Below are 6,007 nucleotides of genomic sequence, written 5' to 3'. Positions count from 1 at the left end.
TTTTCTGACAATCTCTGAATAGCAAGCCCCAAATTTCTTATTATTAAGGCTTTGCCAGTGTATTTGCATAAAACTGGGCCACAAAATAGCCAAGCTCATTTATAATAACAGATAATCAGAGTTGGCAGGGACCTTGTAGGTCATCTAATCCAACCCCCCGCCCAAGCAGGAGACCCTACACCATTTCTGACAAATGGTGGTCCAATCTCTTCTTGAAGGTCTCAAGTGATGGCGCTCCCACAACTTCCGAGGGCAAGCTGTTCCATTGGTTGATTGTTCTCACTGTCAGAAAGTTTCTCTTTATTTCCAGGTTGAATCTCTGCTTCTTCAGTTTCCACCCATTATTCCTTGTCTGGCCTTCAGGTGCTTTAGAAAATAGCTTGATCCTCTTCCTCTCTGTGGCAGCCCCTCAAATATTCGAAGACTGCTATCCTGTCTCCTCTGGTCCTTCTTTTCCCTAGACTAGCCAGGCCCAGTTCCTGTAAATGTTCTTTGTATGTTTTAGTCCCCAGTCCCCTCCAGTCCTGGTTGCTCTTCTCTGTACTTTTTCTAGAGTCTCAACATCTTTTTTATAATGTGGTGAACAAAACTGGATGCAGTACTCTAGGTATGGTCTTACTAAGACTTTATAGAGTGCTATTAGTACTTCCCTTGATCTTGATTGTATCCCTGTTAATAACATTTAGGATTGCATTAGCTTTTTTGGCTGCTGCTGCACACTGCTGGCTCACATTTAGCTGGTTGTCCACTAAGACTCCAAGATCCCTCTCACAGTTACTGCCATTGAGCCTGGTTTCACCCAGTCTATATGTGTACTTTTGGTTTTTCTTGCCTAAGTGTAGGACTTTACTTTTCTCTACATTGAATTACATTTTGTTAGATACGGCCCAATGTCCATCTGGATCTTGAGCCTATCTTCTTGGGTGTTAGCTATTCCTGCCAGCTTAGTATCATCTGCAAATTTGGTAAGTTCCCCTTCTATTCCCTCATCTAAGTAGTTAATGAAGATATTGAAGAGTACTGGGCCTAAGACTGAACCTTGTGGCACCTCACTGCTTACTTCCCTCCATGTAGAGAGAGAACCATCTAGTGATTCCCAAAGTAGGCGGTACTGCCCCCTGGGGGGCGGTGGGGTGCCTTAGGGGGGGCGCTAAGAGGCAAGGGGGCTGGCAGGGGGGCGCTAAGGGGCGGCAGGGGAGTGTTCGAGGTCCTGGCCCCGCAGGCTCATTGACTGCCGGCCCTGCAGCCCATTGACTGTTTCATCGCTCCGTAGCCGGCGCCTTGAATGTGAAACCCGCACGCGGCAAGCCTTGCCAAGCTGGAGGGGGAGAGGTGGGAGGTGGTGGAAAGGGGTTGCCTTAGCTTGCAGGCTGCCCTCTCCGGTGGAAGCGGCGGAGGCGCACCAGAAAGCCTAAAAGCAAAACGCTTCCAAGGCGCACAGTGGAAGGTGTGGGTGGTGTCCGGCGTTTTTTTCCCCTTTAGAATTTTCATCCATGGAATCTTTCCCAAGTTATCTCTGAGTTTATTGAAATCAGCTCTTTTAAAATCCAAGACTCTGGTGTCATTATGTTCTGTTGCTTGTGTTATGTTGAATTCTAGTATGACATGGTCACTCTCATCTAAGGTTCCTGCAGTTTCAACTCCCTCTATCACTTCTTCTCTGTTTGTAAGGCTGTCCCTCCAGTTTCACCCTCTACCTTTTGGACAACAAAGTTGTCAGCTAGGTTGGTTAGGAACTTATTTGATTTCTCACTTGGTGCAGAATTAGTTTTCCAATTGATATCAGGATAATTGAAGTCTCCCATTACTATTGTTGTATGTTTCCTGCATGTTTGTTACTTGGCAGGCAAAAAGGACATCTATATTTTCTGCTTGATTGGGTGGCCTATAATATACACCCAAGGCCATGTCATTCTTTTTTTCTTTTATATTGACCCATATGCATTCTAGCATCCTATGTAAACCAAGGAAAACGGATTAACTAATCTTTAAAAATTTATCATGGGTAAGCATGTTGTATAGGTACAGATAAAATGTGCAACCAACAGAATCTTGTATTGCTTCCCTTGGTATCCCTGATTCCATTTTCTTGCTTTTCTATGTTGTTTCCTACCAATCTTAAATGATAGATTGGTGATTCCTTGGACAAAGACTCAATGTACAATCACTGAAGTTGGAGAGCAAAGAACTCAAAATTGTATCAACAGGAGGGCAACATGAGAATTAGTGCATTAGCCCATAGTTGCACCACATTTTTATTGCAACAAGTTTTTATTGACTCAAAAATGGAGAAAATGACCAGTAGGTTTATATTTTATATTATTTTTGCAATGTTTAAAAAGTACTGCAAAGCAGAACTACTTTTTTTTCACTACTTCACCTTCCCCCCTCCAATTTTATCTTTCAGTGTTGTTCAATTAATCACACAACTCTCTAGAACTTCATAATTTGAAACTTGGAGGACTTCTCCGTATAGAAGAGATATCTATCATATGCATGAAAACTATTTCCAGTTCTGCTGAGAAGCTAACATGATCTTGGAAGTTCTCTTAAAAAAAAGAGTTGCAAATAAATTTAGTAGATAATCATCATAATGATAATACCCCTCGATAGATACTTCCTTGTTGTGGAGAAGAGGCTTGCAATGTTCTGCTGAGATTGAGAGCTATGGTGGTGGTAGTGTATTCTACCAGTAGCGGAAGAGCCAGAACACCAATCTACTGAATATGATGAAAAAACAGAAAAAAAAAGAGTCCTTCATCATCCCTTGAGACATCATCCCTTGAGACATGGAATACCATGTCAGATGTTAGAGTTCCTGGGCATCTGTTGACAAATAGGCAATGCAACTCCAGAGCTATGGCTCGGCAACCAGCTTAGCCCTGTAGGAGTTCTGGAAGAACAATTTCAGACAAGGCAAAAATGTATGCTGTTTGAAAATTGGACCATTATGGCCTGATATTATAAACTGCAATGACAAAGTAGAGCTACTTAAAGTGAATGTTTGAAAATTGGGAAAAAAATTGTCCAGACTCAAATATGATTGAAGAACAATTAGCAGTTCAAAGGAGATTCATTGCCAGTAATAATACATTCAGGGAAGCAGAACTGAAAGAGATTCAGAAAAATTGAAAATGAAAGACCCAAATAGTAGAAGAAATTCAGATAACAATTAACAGTATAACAGAGTTGGAAGGGACCTTGGAGGTCTTCTAGTCCAACCCCCTGCTTAGGCAAGAAACCCTATACCATTTCAGACAAATGGCTGTCCAATCTTTCAGTGTTGGAGCACCTACAACTTCTGGAGGGAAGTCATTCCACTGATTAATTGCTCTAATTGTCAGGAAATTTCTCCTGAGTCTAAGTTCTTACATTTCCTAATTGGAAATATAAAGGAGACAGTTGATATAAATTAGACAAATGATAACTTAAAGGAAGTATAACAGAATTAGTACAAGATAGCACAGGAAAAAAAATCTATGAACTAATCATCCAACAAGAATAAAATATTATATGCAAAATTTCCAGTAGAAATAAAGACTGCCAGCGCTGAAAGCAATGCCCCCGAAGACCTGGCACCTATAATAATGAATGTGAATAAGGTGTTTGCAAGGATTAAAATAACACCTATTGAATAGACCAATCAGCTTGGCTACAGTAATCACATATAAAGCCCTATATAATACACGGCCATGTTATCTGCAGGACAACCTTTTCCAAAGGATATCTACCCATCATACCAGGTCAGAAAGGGTGGGCATACTTCCTTTCCCTAAATCTGGTGGGAGCTAGGAATTATACCTTTTCCATGGCAGCCTCTGTCCTCTGGAAACTCAGCCCGCTGAACTTTGGCTGGCCTCTACTCTCTTACCTTTCCATAAAGCTTTCTAGACCCTTTTCTCCAAAGCACTGGGATATGTTGCACTTTAGAATGTTAACATGGTACCAGGTCTTTGTGGTTTTTAATGTTTTAATATTTTTAGTTTTATAGTTTTTGAATGATTGTATGTTATTTTAACCTTTGATTGGGAGCCACCCAGAATTAGGTAGAAGATGGGTGCCTTTAAAACCACTTTAATATCACTTTGGATAACAAGATGGGTGGCATATAAATAATACTAAATAAATAAAAGTACATCCTTTCAAAAAACCAGGGAGCAATGTTGTTTTTTGGAGTAATCTTTGCCAACTGAGAGATGTATCTTCTAGGTATGTTCCTTCATAAATATTATTACAGATAATAGAAAATAACTCAGGGCCTCATATGGCTTACAGACTGTGAGTTGAAGCTCTTCTTTTCATGTATGTACATGTGCACGTTTATAAATTTTAGAATGTTCTACAGAATTTAAAACTACACACACATGAAAATTAAGAGAAAAAGACATGAATAAATAAAAGTAAAAAAACAGTAAAAGTCAAAGAAAAAAAATATAAAAAAGCATTTTCCAATGGTCTTAGTACGTCATTCATGTATTCTTGTCTCTTACTTGATGTACAAAAACTTGTCAAAACCTACACATCTATGTGGCAGGAGCCATCTGCGCTTCAGTTAGTAATCACTCACTTAGAATCATGAGCAATTAGGTTGCAGATTTTGGTTTTATTATGACTAATACTAGTTGCAAATCTGTGCTTTTTCTCCCCTTTGTTATAATTATGATTTCTGCTTCTTTGGAAGCTACTTTTGCTGGTTTTCTTTTACTAATTTCAGACAGATCTGTTTCTGTCATAGAGTTGCTTCAAAATTATTAGACTTTTCTCACTCCTACTTGGAAAGATGCAATATTTTTTTGTGAATCATTACTAAGGACACAAGCAGGTAAAAAGTGACATCACAATCAAGGAAGGACAAGACAGATTCTTTTCTCTCTTGGAAAAGTGAAAGGGACAGATAATTTTTGTTAGAAGAGCTTAGCTAAAAATTTGGTTAAAACTTTTAATTTTAGTCTGAGGATTACATGGAATTAGACTGAGGACTGGATCACTTTGTGGGGACCACAAATTGGTTAATCTGGGTCTGGACTTCGTTGTTAATATCCTGACATTGTGGGAAGAAATAGAATATCCATCTAATTCAGTTCCAAGCTGGGAAAAAGACACTGGAAACATGGAGGGTTGGAAAGATGGTTTATTGATGAAGCAGAACCACATGGGCTTGTGGTTCTGGGCAGCTGACAAAATGGAATTGAGAGTGAGGGGTTTTTATACCTTCTTTGAACTTTGTATTTGAGTTTCCTGTTCCTGTGCAAGAACATGTCTTCTATTGGCTGTTGTCGGATTCCTATGGAGTCATGTAGAGGTTATGTAGCTGGCTCTATAGGCAAAGAGGAAATACAAATCCTAGGTGGTTGTCTGAACTAAGTTTGGTTGAAGTTTGGACTGCTCTGAAAGGGTGTTGGGCAACTCTATTTTGGCTTAATGGCTTTCTTCCTGTTTTGGCTCTTGGGTGAGGGTATTTGCTTATGAATAGAACTATCTAGATACTTGTCTTCCTTTTTCAATAAGCTTTTTATCCCTTAAGTGCTGACATCTGCTGTAGGCTATTAAGGAAGGCTCTAAAACATGTTTCTCTAATTCTTATTTAGGTAAATATAATAGTCTGCCTTTTTAATATTTCTCAAAATATTTCATTCTTCCAGAAGGGTGGTAGATACACTACTACACTAGATAATTAGCTGGAATTAGCTTCAATAATATAAAAACAGCAAATATTTGTTCTATTACTATTTTAGTCTTGTGTTAGTATAATTTCACTAGTCTTAAATGCAATTGAGAAATAATTCATTGTCCACTTTGCAACATTCCCTCATGAAAATTATTCATTTTTCAGGATGGTAAGAAATTACCAACAGGATTGTATGCTATTCTTTTATTTCCTGTCAACCTTTGATTCATGCTGTTTGATCACCAGCAGCATAGGTGACCATAGGTTGGGAAGTGGAAATTATGTTGGGCTAGAAATATCTTAAACCAACAATTTATTATCTTTTTAGATGTCTGTCAA

This window comes from Notechis scutatus, chromosome 2 (assembly GCF_049901735.1).
Source record: "Notechis scutatus isolate UNSWTSFEM ecotype Mainland chromosome 2, rNotScu1.2, whole genome shotgun sequence".
NCBI classification, from domain to species: domain Eukaryota; kingdom Metazoa; phylum Chordata; class Lepidosauria; order Squamata; family Elapidae; genus Notechis; species Notechis scutatus.
The sequence above is the reverse complement of the archived record's forward strand: the minus strand, read 5'-3'. Positions refer to the sequence as shown.